This window comes from Cygnus olor, chromosome 1 (assembly GCF_009769625.2).
Source record: "Cygnus olor isolate bCygOlo1 chromosome 1, bCygOlo1.pri.v2, whole genome shotgun sequence".
NCBI classification, from domain to species: domain Eukaryota; kingdom Metazoa; phylum Chordata; class Aves; order Anseriformes; family Anatidae; genus Cygnus; species Cygnus olor.
Window position 1 is genome coordinate 187,656,820 of NC_049169.1, and position 23,596 is coordinate 187,680,415.

At 42.1% G+C, this 23,596-nt stretch overlaps 1 protein-coding gene across 2 annotated transcripts in view; it reads left to right on the top strand.

Moving 5' to 3' along the window:
- Nucleotides 1-13: 13 nt before the first annotated feature.
- Nucleotides 14-23,596, top strand: part of LNX2 (ligand of numb-protein X 2) — a 65,064-nt gene continuing 41,481 nt past the window's right edge. The window contains exon 1 of one of the 2 annotated variants that reach the window (XM_040543915.1): nucleotides 14-246. The gene's annotated coding sequence lies outside the window, so the exon portion shown is untranslated. Of the gene's footprint in view, nucleotides 247-20,709; nucleotides 20,880-23,596 lie in introns of those variants that run through there. The other variant, XM_040543916.1, reaches the window with a different exon arrangement.

The window sequence follows — 23,596 nt, forward strand, 5'->3', positions numbered from 1 at the left end:
GGCGGTGCGAGCCGGGGCCGCCGCCACTCCCCGCCGGGGGCCGCCGGCGGCTGCGGGAGGGCTGCCGCTCCTCCTCCGCCTGACCTCGCCGGAGGCTGCGGCGCCCCCCGCCGCCCCGGGAGGCACCGGGAAGGGGGCGAAGGCACCGAGCCGGCTCCCCTGAGCTCCGTCCGGGGCTCGTCCCCTGTCCTGCGGAGCGGGCACGGCCGTCCAGGGCAGCCCGGCGGGCAGGAGGAGCCGCCGCCGGTGAGTAACTTCGCTGCCCCGCCGGGCAGGGCCGGGCCTAGCCGGGGAGGCAACAAGTGCGGTGTTTTTTGGGGAGGGGGGATCCCAAAGCAGCTCGGGGACACCTGAGCTCGGCTCCTGTGGCAGCTTCAAGCAGGGGGGAAAGAGAGGGGAGGTGCAGCAGAGCCGAGCTCCGGGCTGGGGTTGGTGCGGTGCCGGGGGAGCTGGCGGCTCCTCCAGCCCGCTGGCTGCTGCCCTCCCTGCCCCGGCACCGGCTCTTTCCCATTTCTCGGCTTTTAGCTGCTGGAAATGTGGTCGGGGAGCTCAAAATCCGGCCTCCTGGCAACTTTAAGGCGGCGTGCTCGAAATGTGCTCGTGTTGTATTCGTATTCAGTCAACGACGCGAGGGAACAATTGCCGTGGTAATGGCAAACACGCCTGTCCCTTGTGACTTCTCTCACCGTGTTCCTGATGCATAGCATCGGCTGTTTACCTTTGCAGAAATCCACTATTAAGTACTTCTGAGCTTCGGTTAATTCCTTTTTTAATTACATGATAGCACGGGCTTGTTTTCCTCCCCGTCTGCAAAGTAAAAGTGTTTGTTACGGCTTAGCTTTGGGGTACGTCTGATGGTCTGTGGAAATAAATCCCAAATCACAAATGCGTTTGAGCTTTGGTTCAAAAGAGGAATCGTTCAGAGCTAGGCTCTCGTTAAATAAACAATTTGAATTACTGATTTTTTTTTTTTGTTCCTCTCCCCAATTCTTTTTGGCTTTGCTGTGTTTTACTCTAAGCTGCAATCCAGCAGCAGATCAAGGAGGCTTAGGGGGAAACATCAGATGGTTCCAGTTAGTGGCCCCACCGCCTGGAAAATCGACATGCTATGACCATATGCTGCCACGGCTTTATTAAAACAAATTTCCTCCGAGTGGAAACAAGGTATATAAGCTGACTTTCTAGGGCCAGGAAACCCAATGGGGTCCTTCTTGCATTTACTCTGTTAGCATGATCAGTTTGTTGAGGGAGGAACCCTCTGTTTCCTGATGACAGTGCTGTACAGGATGATTAACCTCAAATTCAGGAAACTGTGAGGAATGCTGTTGTGCCCAGTTAGGGTTTTGATGTTGTTTTCAAAGAAAAATGTATGAAATGTCATGGTTTTAAGTGCCTGAATTATTAAAACTCAAATCTCTGAATAAACACAAATAAAATGCATGATTTTAAATGAAGTTTTTCTATAACGAAATCCCACCTGTACTTATTCTTACTCACTAACTCTGGTTACTGACTTCACAACAGATAACCCATGGCCTTGGACTCTTGTCTACAATTGGCAAAACCAACTCAATTTCCCAAGACAGGACTTAAACCTTCCATGAAAAATAAATAAATAAAATTAAGCTGCAATTTAAGGATGAGCCTTTGCAAGAGGAATGCAAGCAGGTGACTGCGTGGAAAAGTTTAGCTCCCTCGAGACAGTTGTTAGTTTAAAAAACACGCCTACTGAAGCAAGCTTCTGCGTGTTTGGCATCTGCTCTCGTGGAAGCCTTCATGACCTCAGTGAAACTTTTGTGTCATAAGGCTTTACCTGTACTAAATGGCCTTTGAACCTCAACTTCAGTATATATTTATGGGCCTGAATCACTAAAAACCAGAAGAAGTTTAACTTCTAGTTAAAACTGTCTGCTTGAAAATCTGTGAAATATCCCCCCCCTTTTTACTCCCATTTTTTCTGTACTCTTAAAAAATGTCTTAATATAGTTGAAAGCATCTGTGAAAGAGAGGCAATACCAACAATATCGCTTTGGAAGGGAAATGTGTAAGCATATGATGTGTATTAGACATCAGTTTAATATAAATTAATGTCATAAATCAGCAAGATGCTGCTTGTTTAAAGAGCTATGAGATATTAAGGGCCATAACTAGTAAGAAAACAGCATTCATGCAGTGATAAAATGCTCCCTGGTGTAAAAGGCACCAGAGGAAACTGATTACAGATTAGATGTAGTCAGTGGCTTGTCTCTGATATTTGAAAATCCGTAGTTTGTTTGGTTTGCAGAATTGATTTAACATGACATCATTGAATCGTGTGCTTCTTAATTGCTTTATTGGGTCAGTGGAGTTTGTTTAGGAACTGTGGAGCCTTTTGAAGATGAAAATGATTTTAAATATCATTAAGGATGTAACTGTTATGACACAATGTCCACGGAGCAGTAAAAATAATGATGTTGCGGTGTGTGCTTCTTATGGCCCCAGTCCTACAGATCTGTCGCTTACATATGTTGAATTGTAAACATCCAAGTATTTCTCCTGGAATTGGTGGGCCTGTTCTTAGGCTTAACGTTAAGCCTGCATGTAAATGGTCTCAGGGTCAGGATTCATATTGGCAAAGATCATGGGCTAAGCCTGTCGTGTGTTTTCATCCTGACTATGCTGTCTTTTGCGTGAGATGATACAGGTGATGACTTCTGGTTTGGACTGAGGGTTGTTTCATCTCTGTATGCGCACTAGGATGCTGCCTCCGTCCTTGCAGCAGGCTTTGCAGTGCTGCAGGCATCTCATTCATTCATCAACTATTTCTGGTGGTACAGACCTACCTAGATACCAGTCCTTTCCATTTTCTTAGCTGTTTATTTCAATTACCGAGAGTTTTACAAATAACTTGGGACGGTTTCCTTTTTGAAATTTGATGAAGGCTGATAAAGGGGGGTCCCTAGTTGAGTCTCCCACAATTAGTTGTGCATTATATGATGAAAAAAAAAACTCGTCTAAGTATTCAGATTGCTATAAAATCAGATAACCTATGAAAATGGAAGATTTTAAATTACATTTCGCATTTCTGTGATTTTTCCACCCAGTTAGTAGAATGTATTTTTATTTAAAAAATGGAACTTTGCAGTAACTTAGGTCAATATTTGCAGTCTCATTTTTGTTTAAAGCAAACAAGTTGTGATGTTGCTCTGGATCTCTGGCATTTTGTTAAGAATGTCTCGAATTTTCTTGCTGTCATTACAGCAGAGCAGATCAAATCAGTCAATAAAGTAATTGTGAGGTTATAACAGCGTCAACTCAATGTTATTTTCTAAGTTAATTTCTGCCTGTCAGTCTGTAGAAGGGTAGAGCTGGTTTACTTTAGGTTGGAGTGGTAGATGTTGGGTTTGCCAGGCTGTTCTCCCTTCCTTCTACAGAGGAAGACGTGGTTTTATATTTCCTTGCAGAGATTTGCTAACGCTTAACTACAGTTGGATGGAGTGTGCAGAATTGTTATGAAGAACAGTTGTTTGCGGAGCAAAATTCAGCCTGACTGAGGAATATATCCAGTATACGAAGAGATCCTGTTTTAAAATGTTGTAAACAACAGCAATCGGTAGTTTTAGATCATGAAAAGGATGGAAATAGGCTTATTTATCTTGTTCCTACTGCTGAGCTGCCTGGAATAGAGCACAGCTGACAGTTGTGTGCATTAAAGGAGCACACATCAGGGCAAAGGAACAGCAGCTGTAGAGGGGAAAGCAGGGCTTTTGGGTCAGGTTGACTGGGGGAGCGTAGTGCTGAGCAATATTCCCCAGCACACGGCGGGAAATGAGTGGCCAGCTACCTGCTTCTGCATTGGGGGATTATTTACGGGGGGGGAGCAATTTCAAAGTATGCTCTCTCCATCCCAGCCCCCTGAGATAACATTGCAATTCTGCATTTTTGTGACTATCTCCTAAGAGCTTCCTCAAGCCCGGTGGAACCTGTCAGGATGTTGGTATTACACATCCCTGTGGGCTGGCTGGTTGGAGAATCATCAGGAAGGAGCACGGTTCATCATTACTGACTGACTGCAGGAGTGTTTGTGCCAGCATTCGTACACGTCGACACTTTTATTGACTCTTTCAGTTGTACTCATCCCACAGATTTTCTTCCTTTGCATGCGATTTTTGCTTGAGCCCAAGGCATCCTCAACAGATAACCCTCTGCTAAAGCAGTATTATTTTCAAAAATTTTACCCTGAAAGGCCAAATAATATTAGAGGGTTTAAAATTCTTACCTTCCTGCGGCTTTCTTTGTTCTCCAGATTGGGTGTTAATCCTCATTTCTGAATTCATACACAGAAAAAAAGACCGCTGGGGCAGCAGCAGTATCTGTGTAGCAGAACTGTAAATTCAGGCAGAGCTAACAGATGGAGGTAAAAATGTCGCTGAGTTGTACACCGAAACCAGTCTAGGGAAAGTTCTTTTCAGTGGCTGTTGTATTGTGTTTGGATAAGTTGGCATGTTCTGGCACAGGAATTTTGTGTTTATTCTGAAAGGGCCAGTGCGTGGTGGGTTTTTTTTGGATACACGAGCAACGTTTCAGAACCTAGCCGTGGCATGATTTTTCTGCCTATCAAGTTTTGGCTGGCATTCCTGATCAAAGTCTTCATTTAAAAATAAAAAATAAAAAAAAATGTTGGCTGGTATCAGTGAGCCTTCTTGAGTCGATGCGTTTTATTTTATTGTGATGTGAATGTGCATTTGTCTGTGTACCTTGTTTTAGTCCCAGATGAAAAGAGGTGTGTCAGCAAATGTTCCCTATGACTGTACAACAGACCTGTACTGGGGTTTTGTGCTGGTATAGCGATGTCATCGAAATCATTCCCCTAATTGACATTGCTACCTGCTACGCCAGCAAAAACATAGCAAAACCAAGAAACCCCACAAGTCCCCCAAGCTCTTAAGCTAACCGCATCTCGATTTCAACACAGTTAGGTCTTCACTGCCTTCAGGAACAGCCCGTGTGCAGAGCAACACATTCAAAGCCCGTCTTCTGCCTGTTTTTACCTGGTGTGCCAGGCAGTGACTTGCTCACCCGAGGAGGAGATGTGAAGAGTAGCAGCAAAAGCCATAGCACGTGGTGTAGCACCTCTGCCAGGCACAGTAAGTCAGTAAGTGCAGGGAGGGCACTGGGGATGTTCCTACCCGTAGGAGCTTCCTGGACTGCAGGAAGTCAGATCCCTAAATAAGGATGATGTTAAGCTGCTTCTATACATTTGGAGACTCAAAGTTTTAGAAAAAAAGTTAACACTTATTGCAATCTCATGCAGGGGATGCCTGAGTTTTACTTATTTTTACCTTCATATGCTATGGGGCTGCCCCTATTGTTAGTTGAAATAACTTTTAAGAACTTCTTAATAAAGTCAAGCTTCTTCCAGAACAGGTTGATTAGGATTGCCTTCTGTGCAGGCTCTTTTTCGTGTCTTTATTTCTTGTTTGTTCATGAGGGGTTTTCTCAGCCTTTTGTTGTTACTGACAGCAGCTAATGAAGCTCATCTGAAGTGGAGATCTTGATGAATTAGTAAAACAGTTCTGTATTTGTGCTAGATCTTCCATTTATATTAAAAATTGTAGAGTAAAAGTCCATTCCAGCACTGTTTTTACAAGTAGTCCATTACTAATCTGTCACTGCTTCTTCTAATTAAGATTGAAGCTTTGAAAATCACAGGGCTTCCTGCCTTATAGGAAAGGAGTATGAAATGCTATTTGTGCAGTATTGAATGCCTTCAGAATTTCGGTTTGCTTCTGAACTATTCTGATGTTTTGTAAGTGCTGAAAGTAAAGCTGATCTCATCTAGGTTATAGGGGGCTAAAAAATGCAGATGTGTTTGTGTACTTGTGGGCCTGTCAAGCATTTTATCTGAATGCCTTACAAAGATGAGTATGTTGGATCTTCACTTGCACGCTACAAAGCTGCATAAGAATTCAGTGACAACCGACCAAGTGCGTTTCTTTTCTGAATCACTTTGTAAAAAAAAAAAAAAGGTATCATTCTACTTAGTCTGCCACATAACCGCTGTGCAGTACCTATTACCTGCTGGATGGCTCAGCACGTCTGTGCAGTGCTGATGCTTTTATGTCCTACCGCTTGTGATACGTGTCTGTGGCTGGAAGTGAGACGAGCTGAATTAGGCTTCACCGTGTGTACGGCAGCAAGCTGTCTTGGTGTATTTTTACAGTGTGGGCATGATTCTGTATAAATAATACTTGCATTTTTAGCTGTGGGGAGGTTTTTTCCCCTCTGAAATCCATTTTGACTGATAGCTGCTGACTTATCTATTGACTGTGGCTCTCCTGCTTTCTGCAGGGAAAATAACTTCCCAGTGAAGCAAAAGTGAAGGTGAATCAGGAGTTGTAAAAAGGAGAATCAGCAGCACAGCTTGTCTATGCTCTTGACCTGAGCTGTCTTTGCCTTGTAAGCAGAAAAAGAGAATCTATGGGAAAATTAACACTAAAGTGAGTGGTAATGCAGAATTTTAGATTACTGGACTGTGAAATGAAACTGTTACAGTTCTTTCTTCAGTAAGGGATGTGTGCCGTGCTAATGCAGAAATGTCACAGAAGTGTAATACTTTCCTAAATAATATTTTGAAAAGTTTGGAAAGCTGTGAAGCCAGGAAATGTTCATCACTAAGAGTCGTGACATTATGAAGTGCCGGGTAGTTGATAAAGAACTTTTGGAAACAGCTTGACATGTTATTTCCTATAAATTATTATAACAATACAGATCTCGCAACAGCTATCATTTGTCTTTAAATAACAATCTCGAGTTTAGCAAAGGCAACTCATTTCACAGAGCTCCAGTGCTGTTAGGATGCTGTAATGTCAACATCATGCTGTGATATCTGGCCTCAAAGGGTCAGAGAGGAAAGATTTCTGTTTTAGCTATGATACCGACTCTGGTAAGGATAAAAGATGTTTTATTCTAATAGGTGAGGCAATGCATACCTGAAAACCTGCTAAATTTTAAGGTTAAATTAAAATAGAGGAGCTAAGAGACTTCAGTACAATGCAGTAGTGTTAGGAATAGCTGCTATCCCGTATATGCCTATCCCACATACCCTATTTTTTAGATGGTGCATCACATGCTGAATACTGCTCAGTCATCCCTACAACTTGATTGTACAATTTAATCTGCAGCTGTGACTTCATGGGGTCCTTTGTGGGCATGAGAGTCCTTCTGCCTGGTTCTGCTTACAGGGGAGTAACTGAATTCAGCACAGTTAGGATGATGTGATTAGAGCAAGGCACCCATTATGGGATTTCTTTTCTGGGGCTGAATTGCTGCTGGTACAAATCTCGTTAGCATTCTACTTGTAACTTTATATATGGTAAGTTTCTACATATAAACAAATTTCTATCTATAAATAAAACAAAGTGGAAAAAAAAATACTTAATCTTTTCAAATTTTTTGCTCTCTTTTATTTCTTTTCAGATCTTGACTAAGAAGTCTTTTTAAACTTATTTCTAGCAAAATACACTTTATAGAAATCTGATCTAAAATTTTTTGTTTGTTTTGTTTTTACCACTTTAACTGCTGTTCACTCTAGCTTTGCTTTTACTTGTTAATTGTAGAGTAACTTTATTCTTCTGGTGCTATCAGCAGTTACAGTGGTGAGGAGCTTGAGTGATGTGGTGTTTAGATAGAAAATCTGTATAAATGCTATCAACATTGATTGTAGAAAATGTCATGAACGATGTCTGGGTTTTACTGGGGGGGATTTTCACATAAATTGCCACAACAAAAATTTGGAAAACAGTAAATTAGTGATGGAAAAGTAATAAACTTTTGTAAGGTAACACATGAGTTATTGTCCTAATTTTGCAGCTGATGCATAGGTGCACGTAAAAGGACAGACATCAGCTTGTTTTTGTTATCATCATGTAATATATTTTGGTGTAATCCAGAAATTTTTTTATTTTTTTTTTAAGGATAAAGTTACTTAGTTGTCTAACTTAAAATAAGCCTGCTTCTCACATTTGAAATAAAATGGAAGCAAACAAAAGCAAAAGTGGAATAACAAATTATTTTGTCAAGAGCAGGGAGTACCAGTCACATTCAGATGTTAAAACTGTACTTAAACGTATTTAAATATTTATTTATAAAATTGTATTTAAGTACATTGATAAAACTCTTCAGTGGAAAAATGCTCTGCCTTAAACATGAATTGGAGAGGATTAGGATTTAATAAAGTGAATTACTGTTTCTGTTTGAGGGGAAAAATGTTTTTCCCCAAGGTTTTGATTTTTAAAACTACCGGCTTTCTTCCCAGATGTTCTAGAATATATTACGCATTGTTGTAAAACAACTCTAATCTTTAATACGATTATCTGTAAACTTCCTTTGTTTACTGAGGGATTTTTCAGATTATCAAATCATTCTGTATACAAATCCTACTTTTCTTGGTGCATACTTTCAAGTCTACACTGCATTCTCTAGGCAGCACCCCAAATGCAGCTTCCTGATGTAAATTAATGATGATTATTGTCCTCACATTGGGAAGTGAAATCGAGTCTCCTGTCTCAATTCATGGTTCACTTCCAACATAGGGTAATGAGAGCAGGTGCACTAAGGCACCAGAGCGCGTGAATTGATTTGCAGTATAAATATAGACAAGTTATTTATGAGTGTATGGAATTCAGGAGAGAAAAGGGTTGGAGCCAAAGTTGTCATTTGCTTTTTAAGATTTTGTGGGTGTGTTTTTCATGATACCCGTACACCGAAATGAGAGGAACTGTTGTCTGTCATCATCACGGTGGCACCTGTGCACTGGGGCATGGGATGGGGTTTAATAAAAGGGAAGGGTCTCTCAATCCCAGTCCTCCATGTAAATATGAATTATTCAGAGCCCAGTGTGATGTGGAATTTCTTGGGACAGTGCAAGCTGTGCAGGGATGTTTTGTTTTTGTTTTTGTTTTTTCTTGCCTGAAACTGTGAGAATCTGCCATGGGGAAAGACATTCAGAGGTCGTCTTCCCTAGCAACATCTGCCCTCCCCATCCTTCCCCTGGATCGCAGGCAAGATGTAGCAGGAGAAGGAAAAACTGAGCAAAATAGGATGCGCCTTCAAAGGACAAATCAGTGCGGTGAGAGCTGCCTTCGCTGGCAAAATCCTGAGTAAGCAGGTGGGCTTGGCACCGTGCCCTGAAGGTGAACGTGCTCGGTCGGCAAGCCAGCGGGGAGGCAAAGTCCTCGCTTCTGCCCGTGATCTCCAGAAACATCCTTCGTGAAAGCTTCTGGCTGCCCTCTGCCACTTCACCTTGGATGCTGGGAGAAAGAAATGGCCTTTGGTAGCTAGGACCAAGGGGACGCAAGGCTAAAAAAAATCAGTTGATGTAGTATCGGTTGCGTTTGGAAATGACTTGGTTTCTTTTGTGCATGCTGAGCAGCAGCAGGGCTAGGATTTTATTTCTTTGGCGCTCAGAGCAGCAAGAAAGCCAGGCCAAGAGGTGTCAAAGTGCCAAAGTGTACCCTGGGCACTTTCATCCCCATTCCTCGGCCTCCCCCCATGCCAACCCCCAGCTCCCCTCTGCTCCCTGGAGGCCCCTGGTGCCACCCCTGCCCAAGCAGGGACACCCAGAGCAGGCTGCCCAGGACCACGTCCAGGCGGCTTCTGGAGATCCCCAAGGAGGAGACCCCACAGCCTCTCTGGGCAGCCTGTGCCAGGGCTCCGTCACCCGCCCAGCACAGAAGTGCTGCCTGGGGCTCAGAGGGAGCCTCCTGGGTGCCCGGCTGTGCCCATGGCCTCCTGTCCTGGCGCTGGGCACCGCTGAGCAGAGCCTGGCTCCGTCCTCTCTGCACCCTCCCTTCAGGGATTTAGGGACACGGATGAGATCCCCCTGAGCCTCTTCTTCTCTAGGCTGAGCAGCCCCAGCTCCCTCAACCTCTGCTCACAGCAGAGATGCTTCAGCCCCTTCACCATCTTGGTGGCCCTGCTTTGGACTCTCTCCAGTGTGCCCAGGCCTCTCCTGTACTGGGGGGGCCAGAACAGGACACAGCACTCCAGGTGCGGCCCAACCAACGCTGAGCAGAAAGGAAGGATCACCTCTAAGCCAAGCTTCCCCAGTCTGTTTCAAAAGGGACAGAAAAGGTGGAAAGAAACATGAGGAGACCATTTCTGGCTGAGTTGTCGTGATGACCAAGGGAACACTTTGCCCAGCAAGGTGCCTGGGCTGGCACGCTGCACCTGCTGAGGTTTTACAGCGCCCCCGAGGCGAGTCCTGGATGTCACGCCTGTGCTGGAGAAATACTGCCACAGGTACTTTTGTCACTAACACAGGAGAGGTCTAGCTGAGTACAGACGGTGATATTCTTAATTTTCCAGGCTGTTGCTATCTTATTCTCAGCTGTCCCTAGACGTCCTCACCATTTTATGTTTCCCCTCTAATGGCATGAGCCAAGATGTCATAATATCCAAAATCAAATGTACCAGAAAATATAATAAATTAGAGTTGGGCTAGCAGAGTAATTGAAGAATAAACTGAATTTTAAACAACATGAGATTGCGTTATGAACTGATTGCTATGCACAAAATGCACCAGAGGAGTGCGACTTCATGTAGATTTACTATTGATGGCAGTATTTCCTAGATTGCTACTAGTAATAAAGAAATGAAAATGGTTTGAACTTTTGAGTTAGTACCACTACATAATATTGCAGCAAAGGAGAAGTACCATTCTAGTTACGCTGCAAAGTAATTCTCAAAGAAAAATTTTCTCGGCTATTTATTTATTTATTTAAGAGGTTTCCATGGGTTTAACTGTTCTGAAGCTTCTACGGCCACAAAGTGAAGGCAGGTTTTGTCATGGAAAGAAGTAAATTTGTCCCCAACTCCTAATGTAATTTTTTTTAAATAAGAAATTGTTTATGTAAAGTACTTGGTACAGCGAGTCCCTCTCAAGTGAGAAAATTGAGCTTAGGGACATCTGGTGTCCCTAAGAAATTCTAAGGTTATTTGCCAGGTCAGTTATTGCAGGTAGTCTGCATATTTTGTTTGAATAATTTTCTCCTAATTTTTATTTCATTAAAAAAAAAGGGAGCAGATAACACACATATAGGACTTTTTAAAAATAACCCTCCAGCTGCAATACTAGTAGAGATGTTGGGAGACGGTCACGCTTGTCTGAGATGGCATGAGAAGTTCTGGTTTTGTGAGCCAGAAGGCATCTCAGCTGAGATGGGGTAAGCATGCATGCTCTTCAGGTCTCCTGAAATCTGAAATGAGATAGCGCTAGTAAAAGCAATCCTGAGGCTGTTCTTATAACTCAAAGTTACAGGAAAGCTTGGGAAATGCAAATAGTCGGTAGCAGGTATTTGCTGAAAGATTACAAGTGGCTGGGCTGAAGAGTTTCAGTGGGCTGTACGAAACTCGATTCTGTGCAGAAGAGTTGGTGTCGAGGCAGTTGGGCTGTTGATACGCAAAGAAAACTTGAAAACCATTTTGGACTTTACTTTGTTTCCGATTCATCCAAATTTTGAGAATATAAAGAGAATTTTGTAAGGATGAGATCTTCGGCAGCAGTAGTTCCAGCTCAAGTCAAGACTTGGATGCTTCATAAATTGGGCTCTCCGGTGAAATACCAACTAATGGAAGGGCTGTTCAGTGGTAGAAATGAAACCTAAGTGTTCTTCGGTGACAGGGAGTGCAGGAAGGCAAAAAGGCACTATTAATGCATTGAAATAATGACAATGTGTAGTGGTAAGCACTGTGATTTGTAATTTAAGTGAGAAGTTTTAAGTTTAAAGGTTTAAGTTGTATTTCAGCATGAAATTGCATTGTTGATATTCATTACTTTTGTAAAATTTCCATAAGGTTCTCTACCGGGAACGGTAATGAATACATTTTACTTTTAAACTAATTTTATAAAATAGTGAAAAAGGTAGCTCTTGTGAGTTGAATATGTGAATATATTAAGTGAGCTTTATCACTGCCAGACTCATTTAAAGTGTCGTAAATCCCTTGATTTGTGTTCCTTCTCTATGCCATGACCTAAAGGAAGCAGAAATTTATCTAGAAGAAACAATTATTTTCCATGTAATACTTATTTCCCCTGTGTAACATGTAAAATTAATTATTTTTCTGTATGTATTTTGATGACTTAATAACTTATCTTCTTGCATCCATCCTCTGTTTCCATAGAAATGGGTTCAGAGATCACCTGGAGGCAAGAGCAAGGACTTTTGTGTATGACTTCCCCTCCACGGTGCCCGTTGAGATAGTAAGTGGCAGAAACAAGCCTCCAAACACCACTGCTCCAGCTCTTAAAACTTGTATGGCAGGAAGCTTGGGAGAAGTCAATCTGCCTATCAGTTGGGGAAAACAGGCAGCCCTTACCTGGTTTAAAAAGAAAAAAAAAATTGAGCAGTACAAGAATTCCTACAGGAAGGTTTTGAGGAGAATCATTTTCAGGATCTGTAGTTGTATTTCCACTCGCTTCAATGGCAAATTTTGGTGTTCTGTGAAAGATTCAGAGCTCTCTTGTGCTTTTCCTTTTTCCCTGTCACATCCCAGGTGACTTTTGATGACTTTCACCAACAGCATGCATCTTTGAGAATTTTCCCCGGTGGCATATGACATTTACAACAAATGTTTGTGTGGTTAAGTCTTTCGCTAGCTGTGGTCAGTCTCTCTTTTCTAGTATTTGTTACCTAGTTAACCCTAGCATAGTGAAATCTGTGTACCATGGCAGTTTACTCCAGGGAAGACCACTCAAGAGCAGTTGTTGGTGAGGAATATAATGGGTAAATGGAGTTCTTTAAAGGAGTTTTGGAGCATCGTTTTCTTTAAAAATATATTAGTGTCATGGAGGAAAGCAAGCATTTCTGATAAAGTTTATTGCAGTAGTAAATGTTAGGAACGAGTCAGCAATATTGAGCAGTCCAGATCATTTTGGAAGCTGCAGGCAGTTGAATGATGCATTACAATTTAAGCAATATATTCTTCCTAGCATTCAGAAGCAGAAAATCTAAACCACTTTTACAGGCTGAATACATCCTGAAAACATGCAGGAGTCATCAGAATTAACCATTGGAAAACAGCTCCGTCTTCAGTTCCGCAGTGAGGTGCCTAACCGAGTCCTCAGAGGAAGGATAAAGGAGTGAGGGAGCACTGAAAACGAGCACGGAGGAGCTGTTCCTGGGGCACTGGCAGAGCTGCTGGTTTGATGGGAACACTTCTGAAGAGTTAACACTTGAAAGCTGGAAAGACTTCAGAAAAGAGTTACAGAAATGAATAGAGGCTATGCCTTATGGTATTTATTTAAGAACCCTTCTTTCCTCATCTAACTAGTAAATAAACCATGGCGCATAAAAGTAAAGGGAGTTTTCATCATTTTAAAGAGCTGTTTACATATCTGGCTGCGCTTGGAAGCTGCCGACAGGCAGCAAACGCAGCTAGGTAGGCATGGTGATGGTCTGCTACAGACTGAGCAAATACCATAAACGCTGAAGAATGGGAAACCTCCAGGAACAGTAAACATGAATAGCTAATACCGACCAGTAAGGATTTCTCTGTGAGACGCGAAATGGCGGAAATGTGTATTTAATGTGCGCAAGCAAACTAATTGCACAGCGGTCCCGTTGGCATCAGCACTTAGTGGCATAATTTATATTGAGGGACGCTTTTCCCGTGGCAGGCGGGCAGAGAGCCAGTGCCACGTAAAGTCATTCGTGTCATCTCAGGGACAGGTGGGACCGGCGGGCTGGGGGCTGGTTTACGAGGCAGCTGCATCCATCCTCGCATACCAGGGCTGCTGCGGGGTCAGGCCGCTGCGGCTCGTTTTGTGATGCGTTGCTGAGTGCTCCAAGTCCAGTATTTTAGTCTAGTGATCAGCGTTTCAGTGGAGACTGCTATGCTTGAAGAATTTGCCCAGTCTGTTTTTTTTTTTTTTTTAATTATGTATGCCACGAAGCAAGTATAAATGAATGCTTTCCATGTGTGCGTTGGATAAGGAGATGGACAGCTTATAAATGCACTTGTTACTCTTTCATATTCAGATAGACTTTGATGGCTGTAATGTAGCAGCACAAGGTTTTGTGGACGCCAGAAGGAATATGAATTCAGTTCAGTTTCATCCCTGAAAAGTCCAATAAAAAAAGAGAAAAGGCCTTTCACGTATTTTCTTGCATTATTTTCCTAGCTTGATAAAAGCTGTTTCTCTGCAGCCTTAATAAAGGATGTAGCAGTTGAAAGGAAGCTTTTCCCACCTGAAGGAAAATGTTGAGAAATTGCAAAATGAGTTTACAAGATCTTCAGCAGAAATATTTCACGGGGCTTAAGGAGGATCCCATTGTATAAAAGTGGGAGAACCACAGGTACAAACTAAATCCCTGCATCAGGCAATATTTTGTTCGAAGTGGCATAGCAATAAAACTGTTTTGTTTGTTCTTTCCACCCTCCTGCTCTTCTGTGTTCTTGAAGAGAGCATGGGCTGGTGGTTTCAAATCAGGGATGGGGATATTTTGGCATTTCCTCCTCATGTAGGATGAGATATGTACCACGAACAAATAACTTCAGGTGAGCTCATTATTTCCATATGTAAGCTGAGGTAAAAAAGCCCATCAAAAGAGTTCAAAAAGCTTAAAACCTTAATAGTTACCAGTGACATTGAGGTTCTTAGGTAAAGGCATTAAATAAGTGGAATATATTTTGACTATATCATGCTCATTGTCTTGTTTCCTCACACCTTACAAAGTTAGAATGTAAAGAGTTGAGAGCATTTTTCCTCATATTTATGCACAACACAGAGCAGTACAATTGCTTAGCTAAATCAATGGGACTTTTTCAATTATAAGGTGCCATTACCTTTCTGTGTTCTTGTCATTTATGAAATCAGCGGGTGGTTAATTAAAATGCTCCTTTGGACTCTCCTAAAGGATGTGTATTAATTATATTTTAGTGATGGTGTGGACATTTCTCAACTTTTTAATGAGGGTCAAAGTTGTTTACCTCTTTCTTAGGAAATAGCAATTTTTTTATTGAGGGTAGTATAATATCGGTGGTTTTGTTCGTTGGTTTTACTAAAATCTCATTAGCTGCTCATTGGGACATTAAATGCTGTGATCACGTTACATGCTTGCTTGAAATCAAATCTTAAAATCTGAATTTTTATGACTGCAAAGCACTGGTAGATCTGCAGAGTCCATGAGATAAACTTCATGTCGATGAAGGGAGTAGGATCATTGCTCAGAGAGGACGTGCTTCCCTAAACCATCCAGCTCTTTTGAATTCGTGGCTTCAGAAAGCAGTTTTGGGGCTCAAAAATAGATTGTCCATGAAGCTTGATGGAGGTGAGGACCCTGGTTTTACTCGCATTGTTGTGCAAAGTTTTGCTGGACTGTTTCACAGTATGGATAAATAAGATCCATGCTGCCTGTCCTAAAAATCCTAGAAAAAAAACATAGCAATCACTTACAGACATGGCTGTTGGGTTTTTTAGTTAATGACACTTGTGTGCTAAAGGAAGCCCCAAGTAGGTGTGCTAACAACTGAATGCTTTTGCCGGGATTAGTTTATATTGGTTCCCCGGATGAAATAGCGTGTTCCTGTCAAATGCTCAAAACCAAACAAAACCCCCTAGCCTGGTGTAAATACCAGCGAGGCTGTCATTTAAGTGCTGCTGTAAACGTCTCTAACAGATGTGTAAAGTTTCTGTAGCACTCCCTGGGTCTTTGAAATACCACTGCAGGTTTTATCTTACAGGAAGGAGCAGGATGGCCCTTGCTTCTAATCTGACGGGTTATTGACGAGTTATTCCACGGGGCTGGTGGCTCCACCGGGGCTGCTTTCTCCTCTAGGCCATGCAGCTCTTTCCCATGAACCAAAAAGACATCAGTCTTCTTTATGCTGTTTATCTACCTTCATTTGTTTAAGACCACATCAAGCCAAAAAGAGTTGAGAAAAGCAGTTTTGGTACAGTTTCAAAATGCAGTTTGCTTTGCAATCGTGCTTTCTCAAACAGAGGATGGTATAAAGCCACCCTGAAGTCTTCTGAAGCATCCATTGAGGCGTCAAGCTGATTCCTTCTCATCTGGAGCATGCTCCTCTGCTGCTAATTTCTATCTTGTTTGTAAGTTTAGGGCTTTTTTTTTCCCACTTGATGGAACAATATAAGTGAAGGAAGAGGACATTTTCGTGAGGGATGTGGCAGTTACCATATTTAGGTGGCAGTAGACTGCTGCATGGCATTTCTATTAGGTACAGTAAAATGGGATAATAATATTTAGGTATTCAGTTTGAAACTGGGGTTACTGAAGCACAGTATGCACAGGATTTTATAGAAGTAGTGGCTACTGTGTAGCACAGTGGTTGATAGCGTGTGGGTCTGCAAATATTCATTATATCTAGCATTCAAAAAGAAAACAGGTAAATTACTTTGAAAAAAATATATAGTCTTTTTTTTAATATATATAAAAGCAGAATAATTCAAGATGTGCACTTTCTGCACCAAATGCCTCTCTGGTATTGAGATACTGACTTATAAAATCCCAGAAACTGAGATTTTTTCAGAAAGTACGCTCAGTTTGGGAAACGTTTTCAAACTTTCATTTCAAATTTTCTCTTAATAGAATTTTCTTCTTCTGGAGGAGATAGGAAATAACATTATATAATCCAGTTTGCTGTTTTTTCCTGGAAACGCTGTGTCTGGAGTAGGCTTTGCATACGGTTTGCAGCACAGGGACAGCGTGACAGGGACTTGAAATGCCCTGCGTGTGCCGTAAAGCTGCTCTGCTCTATACGTGGAGTTATTGGAACTATTCCTGTGTGTGTGATACCCACACATGCTCTCCGGGAGAGCCTAAAAAAAAAAAAAGTAAGGCGCCAGATATAGTAGCCCTGTTTCATTATGCATTCGGGAGAAATTGCTGACGACATTTCAGCCTGCAGTTAATTTTAATGTTAGGTTTGGTATTTGAAAAGGACACAGCGTAAGAGAACGCCTGTGGATCTTTTATGCTGGCTGCTGCTACAGCCCCAGCTATTCACGTGAGGGGAGGCGAGCAGATGGATTCCCTGCTGTAAGTAAAGCAAACCCTGCGAGATGCTCCAGCAGTTGTAAGGGGCCGGTCCTCTTTTTAATTGCCCGCTGGCGAATTCATCTGTGTACACCAGCGTGCTGACAACCTTTTTCCTTGAAGTTCTCTGTCGTCATGTGCTACCCTCCTCCTCCTCCTCCATGAGAACAGCAGTGTGGTCTCCGTGCCCTGTGCAGGTATGCCGGCCTCCCTCCTCTCCTCCTCCAAATTCGGGAGTGAAAGGGTAAGAAAAAGCAAGGAAGGAGAGGGGCTGCCGAAGGTTTTGTGACGGATCCTCGGTGCCAGCTGCCTCCCTGCCGGCCGGGGGCTGGCGAGGAATTAATCGTACCTGGGTGTTTCCAGGCTCTGCCTTCTGGAAGATGCTCTTCTCCAGAGGGCTTAATTGCGGGCTAGACCCTCTGGCGAGAATTACAAACGAGAAACGCAGGAAATACTCTTAATTCAGCCTGTTTCGAGTGTGTAGGCTTCTCTAAGCCAAAGTGTAAAGTGAGTCTGTCTTCAATTAACTGTTTCATGCTTTCTGTTTATTTGTTTATTTATTTATTTTTACATTTCTCTTTCCTAAATGGGATGTTTCTCTGGTATGTTGTGTTTAACAGGGTGATGTTTTACAAAATGCTGTGGTCAGGAATCTAAATTTCACTTGTACTAGGGTGCTTTTTGGTGATTTACATGTGTGTATATTAATTGTCTTCTTAAAGATTCAAGAATTTTAGCTTTGCTCAGTTGTAAAATCCAAGTTTAAAAGCACGTTTCATGAATTACAAGAGATTTATGACATCCTTTTAGTTTGAAGGTGACAAAGACGTAGAAGTGAAATAAAATGAAATGTTTGTGCTGATGTAAGCAAAGGTCAGTGTATGTTCTGGCTGAAATTAAAGCAACTCCCTCCTTTCTCACAGCTGTTTGTATCGGTTATAAATGCATGAGATGGGTATTGAGAGTGTGGCTGGGAAATAAGCTCTTAAATGCGAAAGCTCTTTGGTCTCCTAGGATACATATGTGGTTATAGTTGTACAGTTATCCGTAAGGCTTTCCCATAGAAATCCTAGAAACCCCATTAAACTTCCAACTAGCCTTATAACCCCACCTTACAGCGAAGACTCCTGATTTCATTGTGCTTTGTGCAGTGCAAACTTTGAGAAACAGGAGTCCCCCTGGTAAAGACTTTTTTTAAAACAAAAAGCATCAAGATACTTTTAAATATAAAACAAGAAACAAAAGATCATTCATGCTGTTTTTTTATTATTAATTCTGTTTACTTTCAGAATGTGTTGATAGGAAGAAAAAAGGTTAAGAGTAATAGTGTATAGGTATTTTGGATTAACTGTGTGTAATGTTTTACACACAGTAGTTCATTGTATGCTTTGACCCCCAGTTTGCAGCTAAATGGGAGTGTGTTGGAGCAAAGGATATCCCTGTGTGCATTCCCAAGTCCGAAAGGAGCAGGGAGGGCAGTGGAGAAGGTGGGTCTCCAGCTAGCTGGCATCCCAGCTCTCCAGTTCTGCAAACCCATTATTTAAAAAAGAAAATCCATCTTCTGTAGCATGTGGGAAACTTGCAGTGATTTATTTTCACTTAATTGGTGAAAAATGCAAGACTCTTTGTAAACCCTTTTAGATTCAGATTTACTTTATTTATTTCTAATACTAAGCATTGACTGAAGCCAAAGCAACAGAACATGCTCCAAGAACAAAGGAAATATCAGTTCAGGTTTCAAACTTAGTGAAAAATTCATGTTCTGTTAAACCAGTTTGTATGGACAAGCAGTAGATCCTAGTTCACATATTTCCAGTTCTGAAGGGAAATGTATGCAGATTACTTCCCTTAGCCAAAGTATGCTACATTATTGCAGTAGGTTTCTGGCGTAACTTCTAGGATTTTACCTTTTCCATCTGAAAATCTTTCAGCTGGATGGCATCTTCAGGACCCTTTTCCTTATTTTATTTATTTTTATTTTTTTTTTTGCAGTGTTCATTCAATACCAGAATGCAGCCTAGTTGCCTTGGAATTTATTTATTGTATCTCTCTTCTCGTCCCATATGACTGATAATAAGAAGCAGTGTTGTCTGTGGCTGAGTGCTGCTTTTACAGTAAGATGTCTCTTTTGAATAAAAATCTCATCATGTTCTTGACTGCACTTGTGGTTGTCAAGCTGAATATAAAAAGGGCAGAAAGGGCTTTTAATTATCCTATATGCCCACTTTTGGGTTCATTAGATTTAAATTTGAATGCTTAACTTCTAACTCTCAAAGCATGTGAAAATCAAGGTTGCTTTATTTATTTTTTTTAATACTAAACAGCTATTTACAGAAATGTAAGATATTTTTCTGACCATAACTGTGTCTATACGGAAACTATAGAGCAGACTTTTTTTTTTGGTGTGTGGATTCCCTCACACTTCTCTTATTACAAGCTTAATAGAGAGAGGACCTGTCTCAGGATAAAGTGCTCACTCATTTTCTAGTTATTCCTTCTCTTGTTGGTGACTGACAGGTGAAGGTGACCTGGGGTTTAGTCCTTCTGACCCACTGGACTATTTCTGTGAGGCATGAGGCTGCTCTGAACCTGGTAGCAAGTTGGAGTCCTTACTGACAAGATGTGGATTTTATGAACTCGTGTTTTGCAGGTGAAATTCTGACTAATTTCCAGCCTTATGTAGTTCCCCATTGCTCACGGGAGCACAGAAGCCTGGAATTTTATTTTCACTGAGTCATGGAAACATCTGGGTTGGAAAAGACCTTCAGGATCATGAAGTCCAGCCATCAGCAAGTCCCATTACTAAATCATGTCCCGTAGTGCCATGTCCACATGTTTCTTAAATAAATCCAGGGATGGGGACTCTGCTGGGCAGCCTGTTCTAATGCTCAAGAGTATTTCCAAATACTCCATCACATGCTTATGCTGTCTTATTAAGCTAACCTGGCATTATTAACACAGCTGCTACCAATGGTTTTCCTGTTAAGAGGAGTAGGCTGGTGTCTACAGCAGGGCTGGATGGTGTGTGGCATTTCTGGGGTCTCATTGTCTTGACACACAGGACTGCTCTCTTTTTATGAAAAGGGTTAGAGATCTCCCATGTGGGTGTTGGTCTTTATCTCATGGAGACAGTGTTCTCTTTTGGGTTCATTTCTACAGATACTAGTACACAAGGAGCTTTGTCTGTTATGGTTTCTTGGATGGTGTAGCAATTCAAAAAAGGGTTTATAAAGTTTACAAAACGTTTCATCTAAGTATCTTGCATAAAATATGTGAAAACATTTAGCATGGGCTGGGAGTAACAAAAAAAAAATATGGAAATACCTGAGAGTTTGAATTTTTTATTTCTGTGAGCCTAACCTAACTTGTTGAGAAGTGCTTGGCTTGGAAAATGAGCACTGTGGTTAGGGAATGCAAAGAGGATAGGTACTCCTGAGGCTGAATTGTCTGTCGCTTAAAGACCTTTTTCCAAAAGCAATGCTAATGAAGTAATATCCTTCAAAGTGAGGCTGGTAGTTTAACAGCTAGTTCTTAAGGGTTGAATAGATAGAATAAATGAGGAAGGGAAAACTGTAGCATCCCCCACAGAATCTCAAATGTGAAATTTCGGCGTGCTGAGAAGAGATTGGGCAGTGACGAGGAGGAGGAGGAGGAGAAGGTTGGCTCCCTCCCAAGGTAGCATGCTTCTGTCAGCTTCTCTTGCTGGAGCCATTTTGACCACAGACACAGAAAACCGGTGCCTGAAGTTAGGCTTCGGAGCATCCAACCTGTTGGAGCTTTTAAGCGTGTCGCTCCTTTCCCCTTCTCTTCCCAAAATGTGGTGAACCAGAGTTTCCTACTGAAGTGAGTAAATGCCTTCTATATGTTTTGCAAATTAATGATTATGTCTATGAAAAATTAAGTGTATTTTTCTTTCAGAATTCTAGGCCTTTTTTTTTTTTTTTTTAATGACAGCTTTTGTTTGCTGGACAAGGGTTGTGGTTGGAAATCTGTCCTGCTGTGATACGTCCCCACCCCACCAGACTTCTCTTGACCCTTCCCCTCTTTGCTTGTAGGATGAGTGCCCTTCTTGGAGCCCTTGTACTTCTATTGGACAGCTGTCTTCTAGTTTATTTCTTTGTGTATATAAATCCCTATTCTCTGCATGTGGCTACCAGTTTGGGGTTTTGCATAGGTGCCACCTATTATGTGTCTTTAGTGTCATTTTTTCCTTTGATTTTATTATAATTTGTATTACTCTGTTAGATGGTAGTGATTTTGATTCGTCTGCCTTTGTTTAAGAATCTTATTTTCTTTGTTTAAACAAAGAATGAGCCTACCAAGGAAGTGAGCAGAAATGCTTTAACAGCAGTTCAGCGCTTACTCCTCCACATTATTCATTTTGTAAGGGGGAGGTAGAAGATGATTGCTTAATATTTAGCCCCTGTCACTCATACCACTCATTGCTGTGTGGTGCTAATACTACGCATCTTTGCTGATGTTTTCACTTGAATCTTAAACGACTGGATTTTGACAGTTCTACCGAAGTAGTTTCTTTCCAAGAACACTGTAACAGGATTCAGGGGAGATGCTGCAGCAGCCAAACTGCACCTCAGGAAGATGCATAAACGCACTGTAAAAGGCTCTCTATTTGATCAGTGCTGAAATTCTGTTTATACGTGTGTGTGTGTGTGTGTGTGTGTGCATATATATTTAACATGCAGGCAGCCAAGATAATACGAAAAGTAATTGAAATAAACATCCTTCAAACATGGTTAGGGACTATAGAAATGCTTTAGGAAAAATGTGGTTGTTTTGGTTTTTGTTTTCATTCAGAAAATGCTATCTTCAGTCTGTCCTTGTGGCTGTGGGATTACAAGGACTGAAGGGGAGGATATACGATTCTTACAGTTTAACTAAAAAACAAATATATTGTTGTCTTTGCTTCCATATTCTTTGTCTCTGTCAAGTTTATTTGTATAACCAGCCTTGACTTCACATAGCTCCACAGCCACTTCCCTCCCCGAGCCCCGTCTGAAGGCCCCAGATCAGGTTCTAGCACACTGTTTACATACAAAATGTAAAGAGCTGTTTACATACAAAATATTTAAATGATTTTTTTTAGTTTAAGGTAATGTTTGAGACTACAACTTCTACATCTAACATGCTGTTGTTATGTAAATCCTGATTATGCGCGGAGCCATTTATTTTAAGTATCTCTGTGCAGAGTCTGTGTCTAAGGTATGATACGTGTACATCTAGAGAGCTTAAGCAGAAGATCTTGATGGGAGGGTTTTTGTTTTTTGTTTTTCTGACAGACAGATGTCCTATAAAACAACACGGGGGTGTTTTGAATAAATATAGGAGAGCAGGAGGGTAAGTTGAGCTGCGAAGCTGGCTCAGGCTAATTGTGCCTAGGCAGGGAGCTTGAGATAAATGCTGTTTTGACTGCCGACTTCAGAAGGTAGATTCATTTCCTTCTTTTTTTGAAGAGCTGCCCCCATCCTGATGTGGTGATTTCTGTTTTCTGTTATTAGGGAGCACGAGGGCTGTCGGGAGGCCGGGCAGACCAGTTTCAGCGATTGCTGTGGCTTTCCAAGCAATGCCGCTGGACTGCGGGGGCTCTGCTTGGCAGGTGGAGGCCGCAGCCCCGGCCCTGCTGTCTAGACCATCCTCTGCACTTTCTCAGGGACATATGGGTTGCTTCCTCTCTGTGTTGGCTATGCGAAAGGCTCTGTGGGCTCCTGGAGGCCCTTTGACACACGCTTCCTCTCGGTATCGGCTATCCGAAAGGCTCTGCAGTCTCCTGGAGGCCCTTCGGCACGCGCCACCATGTGGGCAGGAACCCTTGGCTCTCCCGCTGAGGAAAAACTCGTTTTGAGAGAAATTCTTCTTTTTCTCTCATTCAGTAGGGCCCACCTTCATTTTCGAATGATTTGGTTGGCTTAAAGGACTGCTTGGGAGCAGCGTGGTGTTGTGGTTGACAGTGTGGGGCTGTGGTTGACAGGGGACATCAGATGTGGCACATCACGTAAGATGGCATACCCCTGAAGGAAGAGCTGTGCCTCCCCGAAAATAGATAGTCCTGTGATTTAAGTAGCCCAAAAGCTCTTTTATCCTTCTTTCCTCCCATCCACCCCCAGCTTTTCTTTGTCATCAAAGCCGTTCTGAGAATAATCCAAGAGCGTTGCTGTCTCCTTGATTTTCCTCCGTTCACACCCATAGTGATTGGGGTTTGCTATACAGATAAGCAGGAAAAGGGAACATGGCTCTCCTCATCCTTCTTTATTTTCTTTGAATTGCCTCAGCTCCTTAAAATTTATATTAATCAAATCAAATAGTATCTGTGTGTAGCCAGGAACCGGTTATGTTTAATCTAGTTAAGTGTTTTCTGTTCATCCGTGGAAGTCCTCATTTCAGGGCAAAGAGCGCAGGGGAGGGCTTTACAGAAGGTTTAGCATCTTGATCGACAGCTTTCTGCTGCCTCCATCTCTCCAAACAGAAAGGGTGGCACATATGTCAAGGGCTGTTGGACAGATTGCACTGCAGAAAATAACCATGTTGGGTAAGCACATGTTCTG